Source organism: Xiphophorus maculatus, chromosome 1 (genome assembly GCF_002775205.1).
Source record: "Xiphophorus maculatus strain JP 163 A chromosome 1, X_maculatus-5.0-male, whole genome shotgun sequence".
Classification (NCBI taxonomy): domain Eukaryota; kingdom Metazoa; phylum Chordata; class Actinopteri; order Cyprinodontiformes; family Poeciliidae; genus Xiphophorus; species Xiphophorus maculatus.
Window position 1 is genome coordinate 22,632,874 of NC_036443.1, and position 19,066 is coordinate 22,651,939.

Genomic DNA, 19,066 nt, shown 5'->3' on the forward strand with positions numbered 1-19,066 from the left:
TGGGATTGTAGTCAAAATTTCACGTTTAGCTTCATTGGATCATAGGAAATTCTTCCACACGTTCTTATGAGATTTATTTGGAGTTAAAAGATTTATTTGGAGTTAACAAGAGTTTCTGTTTTTGAGGCTAGATGACTGAATGCTGTAACTGAATCAAGAAGTGATGTAGAAAAGTTTTTGTTTAAAGTCGGGCCTTGTTATGCAACCATGTTATTGCAGTATACACTTTAAAAAGCTTTTTATTTTTTCAAATGAATCATACAAGCTAAAAGTGTGAATAAGGGTTATTTTATTATGATTTTTTTACATCAGAAAAAATGCATTTCCGCACTGAATGCAATTATTGTGTTGTGGTTAGCTGCAATACTGAATGAAAATGTTAGTGTAATTCCCATTGTGTTGATTATGAGTTCAAAACAATCTTTCATATTGATTGCTGTAGATGGTGAAGACTGTAGGCTGGAAGGATCTTCTGCAGCAGTCTGTGTTACACTGCATCTGAAGAAGCCTCTGACTGAAGAACATCCTGTTCATATGACAGACTCATAAATGGCATGATCAGTTTTGTCCATTACATGTAGGAATTAACCTTCTTTGCAAAGTCATTTCCAGAGACTCGGGAGAAAAAATATGTGGTTGTGAACTGTTTCTCCATCTCTTTTTGGTTTTTAAGAGCTGTTGGACTAATTCATAGAATTACAAACACTACAAAGCATAACCTCTACCTTATTTTATAATTAATGATTCATACTGTTGTGACAGGTTAAGAACTGCCTGTGACTGACGTTGGGTGACGTTAACAAAGAGGGATGGGGGAAGTGCTCTCCTTTTTTCCATCCATGTTTGTCTTCATCATGTGCTCTGCATTTCCCCCCAACTGAGCTCAGTTTTTGAAAATTTATGACCACTCATCTTCATGCAATGCAACGTACGCAGCATTATGGCACACTGTGTTAATATTTAAAGTGCTAGACTACTTTCACTCTCCGTTTTTATATACCAACAGAAATAAGTAAGCTTACATAATCTACAGAAGTAGTATCTACAGTAGAGAACAATATTACCAGTTCAGCAGCAAAAGGCCGCTCGCTTCGGTCTTTTTATATATATATTTACTAATGCTCCACTGAGTCCTCAGACAAACTATTGGCCCGTGTTCTCATTAATGTACAGTACATTTCTGTGTTCGTGGTGTTTTTCAGCGAGGAAAGAGCAGGGGAAAGATAAGCCTGGCCACTCATGTGTATTCAGGCAGAAGGAACAACAGCCAGGCGCGTTTTATAGCGACTGTAGTGGCTCCTACCTCTCTTCCCTCCCTTCGTGAAAACCGTCCACAAATAACAGGCCTGCGTCAGACTCTAGCACATCTTCTGTTTGCACGTTTACAACCAGTATTCATGCACACGTTTACGGTATTCCCACACAAGCATTGCACGTACACTTTGCTTGAGCCACCCCATCATTAATATTAATAGTAATGAGCTTTTCCTTTGTATCTGCGCTTGTACTGCATAGAAGGGACTGTCCCTCATGGCAGTGGCGGCACTGTCACCAAATGAAGATGTGTGGTTCATCCAATATTGAATATCATCTCAGCTGGGATTCATAATACATTATCTAAGTGAAGATGTGACTCTTGTGAAGAGAATGAGATTTAAATGCTCAGAGGAAGGGGGGATGTAGAACAAGGGGCCGGACCAGGTGCTCTCGTTCAAGCGGCACCCGAGATCACTCCCCTTGTCTCTCCTACTTTCCACTAAGAGATGAAGTTCAGAGATTATCGCAAGAGATTATTTCTGTCTGGTAAAGAGCAACCAGAGCTCCTGCCAATCATTTCACACACCGAGACGCTCAGAAGCCTTTAATTTACACAGTTAACATCATGCAGAAGGTGCTACGCTTTATTTATCAGTACAGTTGGAAAGACAACAGTGCTGACTGCTATAGATTGGACGTATTTTCTACTTTGAAAGGCGGCGGTGAATCACCAGGCCTTCGAGGTATTCTGAAAAGGCTGAGACCAGATATGGAAAAGTAAAACAATCTTACATCAAAACTAATCAGAGGAATGATTTTTCCACCTTATTATAACATAAATCAAGCCTGATTTGGAATTTCCTGTCTGCAGTTAAAGTGCAGGGTTTGTCTGTGAATACTTTTAGAGTTAAACTCCATCATGTTTTCGATCCAAGGTATTGCAACTGGTCTGCTGCTGGTTTTCATAGGACACAACCTGGTGCTGAGAACAGACATTCATTGACACTACAAAATGCCATGGACATATTTTTTCCCAATAAAAAGAGCAGATTCAGTTTCAATCAAAGTTCTATAGTGAATGAAAGATACATTTTTTGCAACTTTTGCTCCCATTTATGTCTTTAGGGGATAAAATAATTATAGTACTAAGATGTTGTGTTACACTGCCATCCTCTATAATTTATTAGATCAACATAAAAATTTGTTAAAAGTGTAATTACTCATTGTTTGACCATACAAGGTTTGCTTAAATTTATGTAGACTTAACGTGAAGGTGTTACATTACACGAATATGTACTGGCAAATCCCTTTTGTTTTGGCAAATACATGCTCTGAATTAATACAGTGCTGCTTTACAGATGAACAGCTTGATGTGCAGAGCTGTCCACTGCACAACTTTAAAATCTGACACCAAATCATAACAGTGTGGGCTCCCCATTATCACAAAAGTCTGTTGTTTAAGCGTAGTTGAAATTTCTTTTTCAAAGAAAATAGAAGAACCATGCCCAAGGTCTACCAGTATTTTTGAAAGCATAGCTTAATTACTCACTGAAACAATAAAATTAGCCAAGCTCAAAATCCTTCTGCATTCAGCAGCATTCAACCATCTTAAAATGCTGCACATGATTTTCCATTAAGAGAGGGAATATCCCAACAGCTGAACCTTTAAGTTGCATTCAGGGACACTACATAATCTGGATTATCAACATTTGAGAACATTTTCTCAGATATCAGCACAGTCTCATTGAGGCATTCCTAAATAATAACCATTACTATTTCCAGGTGGATTTATTATTTCATTTATCCAACAATTGGCTACCTGATTATCCTTAAATGAAAATAATCAAACCAAATCTACAGTCAGTTCTTTACTAGCCACTTTCTGAAGTTCCAAAACTTAAGAAAAGCAAATTATTTTTTGACGAATTTTTCACTACTGAATAAATAAAAAAACTGTTTCTCTTGATTAAGGCGTACTAAAACGTAACTTTAACATTTTAAATCATGGTACGTACAGAACCAGGATTGAAATCCCTAATTCATTGGAAAAAAGTTTCCATGGCCAGTGAAACAAAAAACACCTTTAAATACTCTGCCTTAATAATCTAAACCATCGCTGGAAAGAAGAATCAGTGAGAATTCCTCCATAATGATGTGAGAGACTGAAAAAGTCATACAGAAAGCAACTTCTTCTTGCAGAAAGTATCACTTGCAGGTACTAGCCTGAATTAGCACATTTCCATTACCACTGTGATAGAACCAGTTTCTTCACCGCCTTCCTGTTGTGTGCTGTGATTGGTTCCTCTGAGTTTATTCTGGTATTTGCTCTTTGCCAGATGATTCGTGTTAGCTTTTCATCCTGTTTGGCTCATGGTTTGTTTATTGTTCTGATTCCCTGTTTACTTTGTAATTTTAGGATTTTTAGCTCTGCAGCGCTCTGTGCTGGGTACAGTGCAGTTACTTATTAAAGACTTAGATTCCCATCTGGCTGCATCCAGCAAGTGATTCTTACATTTGGATTCTCCACTGCACCCTTTACACCTTTTGACAAGTTCCATCTAAAAGAAAAACTGACTAATTTGCTTATTATGTGACTCTTTACTATTCAGGATTCAATGCCAACGACACAAATGCAGCTTGAGCTAAAGTGTTACTGAAATTATTTTAATGAATGGAAAGGAGTCTTCTTGTTATGACAAAAGTCAGTGGATCTTTTGACTTGTTCAATAAAATATTCTGTGCTGTGAACTATTGTATTATTAAGACAAGTTGGCTGACGTAAAGATATAGTATATTAAGGCTTCAGGTTTTAAGTATATCGATCTCTTTATTAAAGGTAAATTGTGCTTAGCACAACTTAGCAAAACAGCAAAAAGTGGTTAAAATCTGCTAAGGGCTTTTGGTAAATCTATCTGAAGTCATAATTGTAATTTTACATTAAAAAAATTTTATCTGGTATTTTTATATTTACCTCAATATCAAAAAAATGTCAGAAGAAAGAGGAGAAAACACTGAAACCTGTGAAAATGTTAGTTTTTGCAGTAGTACAGACATTATATTTATCTTGCCTGTTAAACTTTGGTGAATATGCAAATTATCCTGATCTGAAAAAAATCACCGAGGTGCATGAGTCATGACCTCAATCTCATAAAACCCTTCTTGTCCAACATCAGTGTCTGACCTCTCAAATGCACTTCTAAAGGACTTGTCCATATCTACAATAAATACTTTCATATGTGTGTAAATGCAGATGGGAGAATACTTTGGGAATATAATGTATTTTCAACAAAGCAATGCTCTCTTGTTGATTATGATAATCCATTAGGTAAAAGCTTTTTTTATTCTAATGCACTTTGTGGTTTATAGTGAACTATATAAATAAGGTTCACCTACTTCTTTTAAATAAAGTATCAAGAAACTGTCAGTACACATAATCACTTTATTCATATGGAATCCATCTAATATAGAATATGACTTTGCTTTCGTCTGTATTGAATTTAAATGGAAAAAGTAATTTATGTGCATAAAATGTTAAGATTAATGGAGTTCACCATAATCTGTCAAACTGTCTGTGGTAGTTTGTTTGGCTTGGCAGTTACCTCCATGTCTAATGGAGTAACTTATTAAGTTCGGAGCTGCGTTGTTGCCTTGGAGGAGCTTATAAAACTGATTTCACCCATGCCACTAAATGCTTTTCCGGGACTATAGTTAATTAACTACAATTCACCACTTTAGCAAGTCAAATGGAGCAATCTATCTGACTTTAACTCGGAGAGGCTCACTTACCCTGTAGTAGCAGCTGCATCCAGTTTACCATAATGAATAATTCAAACGATACACAAGGCCACTTTTAATTTAGATATTCAGAGCAGCTATGTTTACTGCGTCATCCCTCTCTCAGTCAGCACATTTTCTTTTTCTTTTTTTCTTGTTTCAGTGTTGTGCTCACATTGAGGGGAGGGCGAGAGAAAGACAACGAGATAAAAGAGGAGGAGAGCATGAGGAAGCATTTATGCAGCAGCAGTAGCAGAGATAAAGAGCACGCCTTTGGGTGAGGATGAATGCACGTCCGCTGCAGCTCTCGTAGAGATTTTTGTATGATGTGCTGTATTTACAGTGAGAAAATACGATGAGGTTAAAGCTTGAACCTATGCTTAAATACATCACAGTCATGCATAGTAACACAAACAGGCTTTTAGAACTTGGTACATCTTAAAAAATTAGAATATCATTCAAAAGTTTAATAATTTTTATCATTTTAGAAAGTGCAACTCAGATTAAGTACAAAGAGTAAAATTTAGTCTCAGAAGATTTTTTCAGGGGGTTTCAGACCTGAAAAAGTCATACTGGTTATTCACAGAGCACTGTGTCCAGACACATTTGGGGAAAATTAAGTGGAAGAAAATTTTTTTGGAGAAGGTGCAACAGCAAAGGCAGCTATGAAAGCAACTTAGACTTTCATTACACCTCAGCAGAACCACAGGCTGGTCTCCTCCATACAACGCCACACTAAGGCAGTTTTTCATGCACAAATAATCCCAACCAAGTATTGAATGAACAGAAATGAACATAATTTTCAGAAGAATGACACTTTTTATTAGAATACCCTCCCATATTGATCTGATATTTTAGTTTTCCAAGACGCTAAATTCTTTTTTTTCAGTTTTTTTTATCTGGAAGCCATAATCATTTAAATTACTTTAAATAAAGTCTTGAAATATTTTCTTCTCTTTGTAAATAAAGCAATAGAATGAGAAAATATAGAACATTTTTTTCTACTTTGTAGATATAGCTATGAAAAGGTAATGAAAACTACAGTTATTTTCTCATTTTATGCTTAATTTTAATTAAGCATACAATGCTAAACATTGCATTTAATGTTACAAAACACAGTCAGTGTACTTTGCATAATGAAACGATGACTGACTTTAAAGCTTATTCCAGCATAATCAGGAATGAGTTGACTCTCTCTGAACTCCGGTGTGCATTCATCTCTCCCAGCAGGACGTGACTACTTGCACTCACAGCTTTAATTATACAGAGATGGATTTAAAGGACACATGCAGGTGATGCAGGGAAGCACACAACTCAACACTCTTTGGTACATACTGTGCTAAAAACGACTGGCTGGAGAATGCTACATCCCCTTTCTGTGGCTTCTTCTTCTCAGTAAGCTATAAATATCAGGGGAATAATAAAAAGAAAAGAAGTGTCCAGTTTCGTTTTCAGCATGCCTAAATAAAAATCGGCTGACTCATGTGAACACTGTTTGCACTTAAGAGTAAAAGCGTAATGGTCTGAGGCCACAAGCTGTGAAATAGTTACCTCCAGTCTGATTCAGCCCTTTCAGTTTAGAGAATATTTCAGACTGTGATTATTTTGGGGAGAGTAAAGAAAAGCCTTTATCTGAATAATTGATATCTAACTGGGCTTTCACTCAACAGCCTCATCACCAGTAACGTCAACATCCAATGTCTCAATAAAGTATTCATTCTTCTGAAGTCTGGACCACTTCAGTGTATTTTGGCCGAAGGGAAGGTTTTGTCCGAATCTGAAGTCTTTTAAAGACGAGTTAATCTGTCAATAGGCTCTCCCACCTGAGCTGTGAATGTCTGCTGCTCCTCCAGAGTAAACCTGGGGTTTCTGTGACTACTGTGCTCTTTGCAGGTCCTATCAGTTTGAAGGACGGTTTTGTCTTCGTAGGTTTTTTTCCATTGCTTTGTGGGATCTTCAAATATTGAGATACTGCTTCATGAGCTACTCCTTGTTTTAAAATGTTCCACACCAACTTACCTGGAGTGTAAATTATTTGGCCCCTATATGGTTTCTGTTGACCATAATGTCCTTCCGCAAATTGCATAAATTTCACAATTTAAACTGCACTTTGCTAAAATTACACATTTAGCAACTAAATTGCAAGGGCAGTTTAGTTTCTCTGGATTTTATTTAGGATTTTCAGATTTTCTCAGAATTTCACTTCACCTAAATTGTAAATAAATACACAATTCCTATTTCTCTTTTAATCATTTATTTAACTTCAAACTGAAAGGTCAAGGTAAAAAATTATTTATCCAGTTTGATTTGAAAGTTCTTTCATTCTGTCTTTTTTCATGGGAAAATCATTTTGGAAATTAGAGTATCGACTGCCTGTAAGAGTGTTGCTCATTGTTGCTAATTGACACCAATTGACACCAGTTCACTGCAGCCTGTGACCTGACAGACATGTAACCACTGTGGCCTTGCACATCGGAGCCGGTGTGCCAGTGCAAATGTCCACTCGCACCACTTTCTATCCTCTCATGTCACATCTCTCTGCTCGGACTGTGAAAAGATTTTCTGTGAATTTCATGAAGGTTCCCAGACTGTTGGATCAATATGATGAGTGCCCACTGCTCAGAGGAGGCATTACAGCCATAGAAAAAAGAGAAAAAGTAAGGTAAATTTCACCTTTACCTTAATAAAGGTGGTTCTCTGCTTCAGACAGAGAACCACTATGCTGTTGATAAATCAGTCATGTCCTCTAGCACTGCAGTGCCTCTTGTGATAGAGTGTCTCTTTAGAATGGCGATGGGAACGAACAAAAGGAGACTTGGGAATTTAGGGCTCTGTGAGATTTGTCACATTTTGACACTCGTTTTGCTCCAGTAACCCATGTCAAACTAGGTCATTGTAATCCACCCCATTTCTGCAGAGCGATGTTTCTCTGTGCAGATAGGAAAGTACATGCTGTTGTGCAGCTGCTGTCCAAAGCTTCACAGCTATTGGGTTGTAAACTAGAATGTTTTGCAAAATTCACAATTTACACGCTGTTGTACCTCCATTTGTGTTTCTACTGCTTTTAAAAAACAACCCAAGCTCTTAGAAAAATACCCAGCTAGGTTTTGGTAATATGTTTATGTTTATTGGTGTCTGGAAAAGGAGCAGTTTCAAAAACCTTTGGAACGTTACATCACAAATCTGCAGGCACTGCCACGTTACCTAGCAACCCCAGCAAAGCCCAGTCTGTCACCTGGCAACCCAAGCTGAACACAGCTCATTTGTTCAGTTGTTTGTATCAGTGTGTTAGGGCTGTTGTAAAAGAATATTTTAGTAATTGAATACTCTACCGAGTAGTGCTATGAATAATCGAGTACTCGGGTTCTCTCTCTCTGTCTTTCATCAGCAGCGCTCTTCTCACCATTTGCTTTGAAACGGTCATCATGCGGTTCCGGGAGGAGAAGACTTTCATACTCCAAGTGTACACAATAAAACCCCCAGAGATTTGACGTTATGCTGCTAGCACTTAGCAACAACTCATAGGCGGAAGTGAGAGTGCTGCCTAACAAAAATATTGATCCGGCCGGAACACAGTGAGCTAAATATTAAAACATAATTTAACAAAGCTTTGAGGCAGATACATTTTTCTCGAGGAATTTTAATAATCGAGGTACTCAAATTATTCGAAGAATCGTTACATCCTAGTTGACTTACCATTCAGCGTTTTTGTTGATTGTGCAGGAGGCTCTACTTCTGCTTTTCAAAAATGTACACTTGTACATTTGCCTGTCTGTTTGCAGCCATTTTCATGTGTGAGTGTAAATGTTGAGTTAAACCACTTTGTCACAAGCACATGCAGAAAGAACCTGTTTATTGCAAAGCAACAGTGAGGCGTCACAATGCAGCCATATTGCTTGTTTAAACAACAAAACAAAGTTAATCCTTAGTGCTTACCTGAATTAAATCCATTTTTTTGCCGAAGAGAAAATTAGATTAGCTATCATTATATGAAGATTTAAATTAATTCTTTACCAGGCAGTGCCTGGTAAAAAATTTCACATGACATTGTAGCCGTCAGATTAGTTTGCATTTTAGAGGAGGAGCAAAGCAACTGGCAAATTTCAACTAAACACATGCAATGACCTGCAAGGACAAAAAAAATCACTTTGAGGAGCTGTCTCAGCTGCCTACCATTGTATTATCACCTTCCCCTGGGATAGACTAATTAACTATTCCTAACCACTGAGATTCATGTGCTGCTTTTTTTACATTCCTTATCTCCGCTGCCATGAATAATTCATGCCAAACTGGAAATGTGAGACAAAATTGTGCTTGAAAGTGCAGGGAAATTAAAGAGGACATCTTTCCTTGTCTTTGCTAAAACTTTGTGACCTGAAGTAAACACGAGATAAACAGCAAAACTTTTTAACTGGAAAAAAATAAAACAAGGCTCAGGTTTCTGTAAAGTCATATTTTCACTCACCCTTGGTTCACTTTTCGTAGCAATAGTGTTCAAAGAGAAGTATTTTGAATTATATTAAATCATTTTGCTTAAATATATCTGGCAAACTCGTGGTGAATTTTGTTGGCTCCCAAAAATAACTTTTACAAAGTAAATCAGCATTTTGTGCTTTGCAGCTCCTGAACAAAGAACTATTACTATATAAATTCTTCATTGTGTTATTGGTCACATTATTGATAGGTAAAGATTCAGACATTTAGTAACTAGTGCTGATGGCGTGAGTTGAAGTAAGTAAGGTTTATTTATAAAGTTTTATAAGTTCTGCAGAGGCCTGGTAATGAGCCATTCATTGGTTGGAACAGAGATGTATCTAAAACTTGAAGGGCTGTGGTTCTGAAGGAGTGGAGTTGGAAACACCTGCCTTATTGATTACTGCAATTGTATCATACAATCGCTGATGTATAATACAAAATTCAGATTAAAATTAGGGGTTCACGGGGCGTGCCGTTGTGGCGTAGTGGTTAGTGCGACCCGTATTTGGAGGCCTTGAGTCCTCGACGCGGCCGTCGCGGGTTCGACTCCCGGATCCGACGACATTTGCCGCATGTCTTCCCCGTTTCCTGTCAGCCTACTGTCATATAAGGGACACTAGAGCCCACAAAAGACCCCCTGGAGGGGTAAAAAAAATTAGGGGTTCATCGATTTATCGGTGCCAATTTCCTTAATGTTGGGAGACACATTAAGTGTGTTGCACAAGGGGCAATTCTAAAAGTTTCCAGACCTGGAGGTTTCTACTGCTGCAGAACGTCTTCCATCTGATGTAAATGGCTTCTTTTATCTTTCTCTGGTTGCCTGCCGGGTGCTAGTCAATAATCTTTGGCCATGGCCTCATCGATGCCTTGACTAATGTTTTGTTGTTTACATGGATCTGATCTGCTGCCTGTCCTCACCCTTTCCATTTGTAGTGTTACACACAGTGGTGGGGTGTGATTTTTATTGCCTCCTGCCCATCTGTGCCTCCTTTCATGATGTGTTTGGTTGCAGATGTCTGAGGAGCATCTGAATACAACAAAGAAATTATATATATATATATAAAAAAATACAGAGTACATCAATGTGTTATCTTTTTTCTAAAGTCATTTTATGAATAGACATTTCTATGTAGCAAAAAAAAATAGAGTTATGTCATGGACTGGCTTATTTCTGATTCACCTGAGCCATTTGCAAGCTGCTGTACTGACTTTTCTTTTCCATCTCCCACTAAAGTCCTTGCTTGTGAAAAAACTAAAGCCAAGAGGTTCTGGGTGGGAGCTAAGCCTTCCTTTTCCTTTTTGCATTTTTAATCCAACCTCTAAATCTTTCACGCAGACTTCTTTTCTCTCAGTTCTGTTTCATTTCTTTACTGTCTCCTGCTTTATTTCCCCTTTCTCTTCCACTGCTGTATTAAAGAGGCCTGAACTCAGCCACATAGCAGAGAAAATGTTCCTGGAAAGGAAGAAAAGCTAAAATAGCAGCATTGTGTGGTTAACTTGAGGGCCTGATCACACATACCTACAATCACCAAATGTTCATTAAAGTCTTCTGCATGTAATGTGATTGTGTTAAATCCCTTCACATTAAACAGACCATTAGCAGTTTCAAATGACCGTCTTTTTTGTGCTCCTGTTGTGTGCACTTTAGTTTTACGTCACTATGCTACATGCTTATCCATATTGCTGCTAATTCACATTTTGTTGAGACTAATCTAAGTCGGATTGGCTTCATAATATATCTGCCACACTTTGAATTTACTTATATTTTCAGAGAAGGTTGGATATTTTAAAATAAACATAGCCATAAGAGCAGTCTTTATAATTTGTTCCAAGTAAACAGATTTTGTGTGAACTTACTGATTTAAGCACTGTGACCTAAGCAGGCTTTTTGAAGGTTCAAAGAAACAAGGAATGTAAAAGAAACTTTGCACAATTAGAGGCAAAATTATTCAAAATGGACAATCTTTATCGTCAACATTTTGATGCTCAGGCTTGTAGGCAATAAAAACCAAGGCGGCGTTGCAAAGCAAAGTTTTGAGTAATTAGGGCATCAGACTGTGGTTTATATTTTTACGGTTAAAATGAGGGGAAATGCAAGTATTAAATTCAATTTCTGGTCCCTACAGAGAAATAAGCCGCATTACATCACAGATACAGAAAGCAGACAATAAGAATGAGCATTTTTGGTTGTCAAATGTCTTTCATGTGGAAAGAGTGTCCTCTGAGAATTTAAGATTTAAATAAACAAAAGTAAAGGAGAGCATAATAGTTCAGTTGTAAATCTGTTAAAATGAAGAATGATCTGTTATGCAGACATGGTATAATTTCTGTCATCACAATGAGGATAAGATCATTAAATAGCTGTGATTATTATGTCTTTTTGCACTTTGCTTTAGGATTGATTGACCTCAGCTGAAGTTGCACTGATGATCTTAATTTCAAATAAATTTGTCTGCAAGAGATTAAAGTTGAGACTGCTATTTCTGGCTCTCATCATTGCTCTGCGTTTGATAAAGAGAGAAAACAGGCTGACCTTTGATCTTTCAGCCCAGAAGCACAAATGAGATACAGCTAGAAACTTAGCGACGGATGATGAAGCTCTGTGTTGTAAAGGCAGAGGTTTAGATTATAGATAAGTGAGAAGGATGATCTGCAAATGGCTCTTCTTTGAGCTGATTGACGGAGAGGCTGGGGTTGATGGAGCTGTCCTCTGAAACTGCTCAGCAAAAGCAGAGGTTTGCTCAATCTTTCTAAGCTGATCGGCAGGAAATATGCAGCTGTTTTTCGATTTAATGTGAGTTATTTAGTCAAATATTGTGATTCATAGAGTATAGATAGAAAATATTACAGAATACTTTGTCTTTTATTGGAAATTTTAGAAGCAACCCAGATTTGGTCTCATCTTTCCAAAGCAAAAATCTTTCAAATGTTACCGGCTTCAAGCAGGATTTTTTGTCGTTGTTGTTTCTCATATATCTTTCATTCACTCTTTCAGAAAGAGATCATTTGTGTACTAGTAATACACAACTAGCTGTTTTTCCATTTACAGATTATCCCGACCTAAGCTGTGCTCCTTCCTAGGTCACGCTGAGGGATAAGTCAGGTTTTTCATACTTGCACAGACTTCAGTGAGATGTTCAAAGTTTGGTATGCTCTTTGCTTAACCCTGATTAAAACTTCTTAGTCTTGCTGATGCTGTTTGTTTTAAATATTCTCTAAAAAACCTCAGATCTTCACACTGCTGCCTTTGTACTCAGATTAACCTATGCAGGCTCCTTTTCCCAACAAAGGAGCCTGCATAGGCATAGGAAATTCTGTGAATTTATGATGAGTGCCCACTGCTCAGAGGAGGCATTACAACCAGTTGTTTGAATTGTTTTTATTTAAGTTGAATAAAATGTGAATAAGTGACATTAAAGACTAAGGTTGTTTAGTGGCATAAAAGGGATCAAGTGGTATAAATACTATTCCAGACACCTGCTGCATATGCATATGTTGTGTGTAAGCAACTGCAAAAGGACCATCTTCAATACTGATTGTACGCTGGTTATATTTTTGGATTTGTGGTCAGACAATAAGGAAAGCTTTTCCCAAATGAACAGACTTAAGAGGACAGTCCCTGCACTGCTGCTTCCTGTGAGGATTCTTTCTGTTCATCTGAAAACCATTTGTGATACTGCATTAAATCTTTCATTGTCTAAAATATGACAAATTGTGATTACTTTGGGGAAATCGATGATAATGGCCACACAATTAATAAACTTTCTGCAGGAATAACCTTCCACTGATTTACAATTTTGGCAAGAATCATTTTAAAAAAAAAAAGGGAGCTCTAATTTAGAGGTGCGTTTTTGTTTGAGCTCAGTGTTTAAGGTTACTGACAGTGCTTTGGATAAGAACAGAAATAGTGGTCCCATCTTCCTCTTGCCAGCTGTTTTTAGACATCAAACAGAGTGAGGAAAAAACAAAACATGCATTGTCTTCTGCTGGCAGCTTGAATGCAGCCGCTGTGTTTTGTGAGGGTGGCTGTAAGCTGGACTGTGTGGGCTACCGGATAGAAATGGCAGGAAGAGCAGGGAGGGGAGAGTATGGATGCTGTATTATAGAAAGAGTCCCCAAGGTCAAACACACACACACTCACTCATCACTCACTGCCCTTGGTGGTTCTGGGGTCAATGAGGGGCAATGAGCTCAGTGGCATTCACAGCTATGTGTTTGTCAGTCCTCTTCAGGGGGTTTGCTACATATTCTTCTTTAATTGATGGTTTCTTACATCCTTAAAGTTGTCTGTTTAAAAAAAAAAAAAAAAAAAGGTGCATAGAGAGAGAGCATCAGGTTGATTTTGGAGTGAATTAAATGAAATGTGCACCATATGACCAGGGGCCATGTGTGGTCTTTATTTATGCATGAGGAGGCAGTTTGGAGATACGACACTGCTGAAGCTAAGTGGGGCAAAAAACAACTCACATGTCTCGTAAAATTACACATTCTTTATTCTTTTGTCCTTTTCATTGGTTTTTTATTGGCCCTTTTCCTCAGCTGTGAATGAATAAAATTTACCACTCCAGATTTCTTAAAATATCTGTTCTTCAAACTTAAAAACGTGTGCGAGTACCTAAAAAATAATTGTGACTTATCAAAAGTTGCCTAAAAGTTCCCTGATGCCCTTTTTTACTCAACATGCACTATTACTGACTTCTGATTTCCAATAACGATTTTAGCCAATTCCAGTTTATCCTTAAGAGTGATATTATAAAAAGATATGAGAACACCAGATTGGCCATTAAATATTTATACAGTAGTAGAAGCAAAGTTGACGTCACACTACAGGTTTGAGAGTCGAGTTGCTGTAAAACAGGGTTTTACTACTTTAGACAATATATTTCAGTTAATATTTTATTCCTCCTTTTGAATATTTTATTAGGTTTGTAGTTCAATTAGCATGGCCAGGTTTAGTGTAAACAGCAGTGAAGGTAGATCCTTAGTTTAATTTATCTCTCATTTATCAATTAATCTTTTTCACTATCAGTTTTGCTTCACTTCAAAATTTTCAATACATTTATTTCAGAGTCAGGGTTAATATTTTCAGTTACAATTATATTTTTCAGTGTCTGTATTCCTATTCAGTTTCATCATAAACTGCCATCATTTTAGCCCCATTGGCTGAATCTGACCAACAAGCGGGTTACTTTCAAAATGTCTTCTTTTATTCTAATTTAAAATAAAAATCTTGAATGTTTTAAGTTATTTTAATCATTTTTGGACCTGAGAAATAAAGATATCATTGTCGGATGAAAATATAAGGTTCTGTTGTAAAATTTACTTACAAAGTCTACTCTCAATAACATTATTCGCCCTTACTAGCCCTCATATTATCCAGGGCCTTTTCATTTAATTACGCTGTCATTAAACGGTGCTTCTTGCATCGCTTATTGCCATTGTTTGATGCACGCCATCAGCAGAGAAACACACAAAGGAGGGGGCTGCGCTACTAACCCTGGAGATCATCATTGGTGGGATTAAATGTGTTTTTAGTTTCTAAAAAAACAAAATTACCACATAAATATGTCCCTTGTTAAGACATATTGTAGAATACAGTTTTTCAGTTAGCTTTTCGCATCTTTGTGCTTCTTCTGACTTCATTTTTTACACGGGAAATATTCCCTTTGCTCAGTTAGTTGTCTGCTTAAAGTATGTTCATTAATCAACTCAAGCTAGAAAATAAACCCAAACAACACCTAATTATAGTCACCAACCCGTTTTGTAGTGCATGTCAGTCATTTCTCGTTATAGTTTTGTTTTCTTAGGTTTTTATTCTTTGATTTTCTTTACCAGTTTTCTCTTTGCAGCGCTACATGATGCTGGTTTATCACAGTCAGTGGAAGAGGAGTGGCTAATTCCCTGGATAGTTTGTGATGCTCTTATTCAATAACACACACACATTTACACGAGACGGGCAATTTAGAGTCACAAATTAATCTAGCATGCTTGTTTTTAGGTAATGGCAGGAACCTGAACTACTTGGAAGAACCTGGGTGTAAAACAAATCAAATTAATAGAAGATATCTCAGTAAAGCTATCGATTAGTCAATAATGAAATCTGAACCGAGAGATATAGAGGAACACAGGGAAGGTGGTAAGGAGGTCATTTTGGACACAGAAGGCATTAGAGGCAGTGTGTTTGTGTTTGCAACAAAGGAAGACAGTCAGGGTGAGAAAGGGAGCTGATAAAAGGAGAAATAGGTAAAAGAGAGGGCAGGAGATGAGGGGATGGTAAGAGTCTAAGCATAAGAGGAGGCAGGCAATAAAGCTCCCTATCAATCTGTTAAATGAGTGTCCTTCCAGCAGAGGGTACTTTGAGGAACACTGTTTTCATCAAGTCAGAGATTTAGCTCTCATCCTCCAATCCTGCACTTGGTTATTGAAGAAATGGAGAAGCTGAGCAAACGGTTGGTCTGTAGGTCATGCTGCCGATTACACCACATTTACTGCGAGTGTGAAGTACCCTCAGTGTTGAGGAGCTTCATGTTGGACTGCTAGCTCAACATTTGATAATTTGATGAGAATATTATTGATTTTACTCTGGCTTCATACACTCATTCACTGTCTTTTATGGTTTCCTTTCTTGTTGTTTATTTGTTTTATTAGTATTTTAAGTGAAACATCACTAGTGTTTCACGTAATTCCTAAACAGACTAAAATCCAGTAAAAAAATTTTGTTTTTTCCCCAGTAAAGATACTGGGTGATAAAGCAGATTGGTAATTACTTTTATATTACTTATGAAATATCTACATTACTAAAAGTCTGTCTTCTGACTCTAATGTTACATTCAGCTCTTTGGAGTTTCCAGTGTTTGAGATATTTTTCTCAGAATATCCAAAATATTCTGAGAAAATATTAATATCCAAAGTATTAAACAAAACTGCTAAGTTGTGCACTTTGTCTCAGATCAACCTCAGGTTTCACTGGCGATATTGTTTTACAGTTATGCACCACTTTACCCAGTGTTTCTTATATTTACTGTAAAAAATGTGTACTTTGCATTTACTCAAGTCTGTGAACAAATCAGAATTAGACTCAACATGTGAAGCATACATATTCAATATCTTCTACCAACAAAGAGTAGTGTCTAACCTTCTGAATTTAGTGAGTAGTGTTGATTTTAAATGGCTGTGCAAATAGTCTATAGTGCTGTCTGGAGCATTTTCACATAGTGTCAGCAAGATTTGTCTGTTTTGCATGGAAAAACACAGACTGAACTATTTTAATGAAAATATGACAAAGCCATTTGTCTATCTTGTCCATAAACAATGCTGTCCCAACTTCATTTGATGTCACTGACACTTTTATTGATGTGAATCAGTTTTGAGATTCACTTTTGCAGGTTATCAGGTTTGGTTTTGCATTTTGTATTGTTTTAAGAAATGTTCTTACTGTTTTGCAAATGTTATAGTGGTGTGAGAAATTCACTAAGCTGACTAAGAAAAATTGTAAACAACACCCAAGTGATTCAGTATTGCATGACTTTAGATTAGTAATGCATCATTCAGACATTTGTAGTCATTTTGCAGTTTTCTGCTTCTCTGAAGCCAAGTTCCTCTTTTAAAACGATAAGTAGAGCCTTTTCAAGCATTTCTGCCATCAGCCGTCATTAACTATTTGTTTTAGAAATGCTCACACCACTTGAAAGAGACAAAGAGTCACAGTAAACTTTACTTATGCTAAAGAAAAGATGGCAAATTTTATGTTATACTTGCAATTAGCACAGAGTGGCTGGCTACAGAGATGTGAGAATTCCCTTTGCTTAACTTTGTGATTTCCAAACAGCTTCAAATCAAGGTTTATTATAGAATAAGAGCAATTGGAGTTCCTATGTTTCAGTGCAGTGCAAAAATAAATCCCAACGGTAAAATTACATAATAATATCAATACAACAGTAGTAATTCTTACACTGTGTGGGTTTGCTTTGTTTCTTTTTGTGCAGAAGGAATTTAGTGCAACAAATAAAAATTAACCATGTAATTCATTTAAATTAATTACATTTACTAAACACTTTGTCAGAATTACATCAACAGGAAACATATCAAAACATAAAACATGATGGGCGTGCCGTGGTGGCGTAGGGGATAGCGTGACCCATGTTTGGAGGCCTTGAGTCCTCGACTTGGCCGTTGCGGGTTCGATTCCCGGACCTGACGATATTTGACGCATGTCTTCCCCCTTTCCTGTCAGCCTACTTTCATATTAGGGGCACTAGAGCCCACAAAAGACTGTAGTGCAAAAGACTCTAGGGGTAAAAAAAAACTTAAAAAATGATGATTAAAAGACTTAATAAAAGGTAGCTTAAGATGTAACATTTTTAAAAGTTTCTCTATCATTTAGTTATCTTGAACATAAAAGTGAAATTGATCTAGTTTGCATTTAATTGTGTTAATAAACCTTGGTGTTGTTAGTAATTTAAAGCAGAGATGGTAACTGGATTATGACCAGAAACATCAAGCAGAGCTTGGATTCATCCTTGTTTATCTCCACAAGGCAAAGGAAGCATTCATAAAAACTAAAATCCTAGAGAAGCTTTAGAGGCACATTTGGCTGGCTTTAAATGGATTTCTTTGCTGAATAAAATGTTCCACACATTCGGAAGCTTTTGTAATTTATTTTTGTTTATGAAGAAAAGTAGGACTCTATTGTCATGACTGATGCTTTGTTGGTAGAATTGCTTTGAGATGATCTGACGCTTGGAGAGCAAAGCATGCCAAGAGTTTGCCATTGTTATCAGGAATATTGTGACTCGACCACACGAGCCTATTATAATTATGGTGGAGACAATGTAAGAAGCAGAAATGGACCTCTGAGGATCTATTCATACTCCTGCAGCAATGTGGCAGTTAAAAAAAAAGCATGAAATAATATTCAGAGAATTGAATCAATATGTTTATGTTTTGTTTTTAGCAAACAATGAGTTTACATATGCTGTTGAATTCACTTGTACTCTGGACAGTTATTTGTTTTCCATAACAGCATTTGTTCATTTGATCGAAATTATTGATTTAGATGCTCTAATCTTAGCACAAAACCTCACAGAAGGCAGAAAATAAAACTCCTATTTCTCTTGGAGGGATATTGCTTGGTATGAGCTCCACTGCGATGTCCTCTTCTTCACACACTTTGTAATTTCTGTCTACAAAGAGGAGGTTTTGATGGAAGTATGTTTAAACTGTAGCTGAGAAACAAAAATAAAAGCAGCACACTTAGCCTGTATCAACAGCTATGTAATGTTGGAATATATAGTATTGGTATGAGTGTGGTGTGTAAAAAAATTTAAATTAAATAATCAAAAAATATGAAGAAATAATTTCACGCTGAAGAAACGTGAAATCTCCAACCTTTAATTCGATTGCTATTTATTGTTTGTAGTAAAAATGGTACAAAAGTATTCTTTTCAACAAAATATTTGCTACCACAGTTATTGGTAACCCCGTAAAAAGCTTTTGTTGAATGTGTTTAAAAAAAAAGGCTTTTCTCTCCCACCATCACAAAAGTAAAAGTAAGAAAGGT

The 19,066-nt window shown here is 36.9% G+C and overlaps 1 protein-coding gene across 3 annotated transcripts in view; it reads left to right on the plus strand.

Annotated features, from left to right (window-relative positions):
* Positions 1–19,066, plus strand: part of LOC102220789 (disks large-associated protein 4-like) — a 99,098-nt gene that overhangs the window by 39,422 nt on the left and 40,610 nt on the right. The window contains exon 2 of one of the 3 annotated variants that reach the window (XM_023336058.1): positions 5,195–5,308. The exons of the other annotated variants lie outside the window; for them this stretch is intronic. The gene's annotated coding sequence lies outside the window, so the exon portion shown is untranslated. The remainder of the gene's footprint in view (positions 1–5,194; positions 5,309–19,066) is intronic. 3 annotated transcript variants of the gene reach the window in all.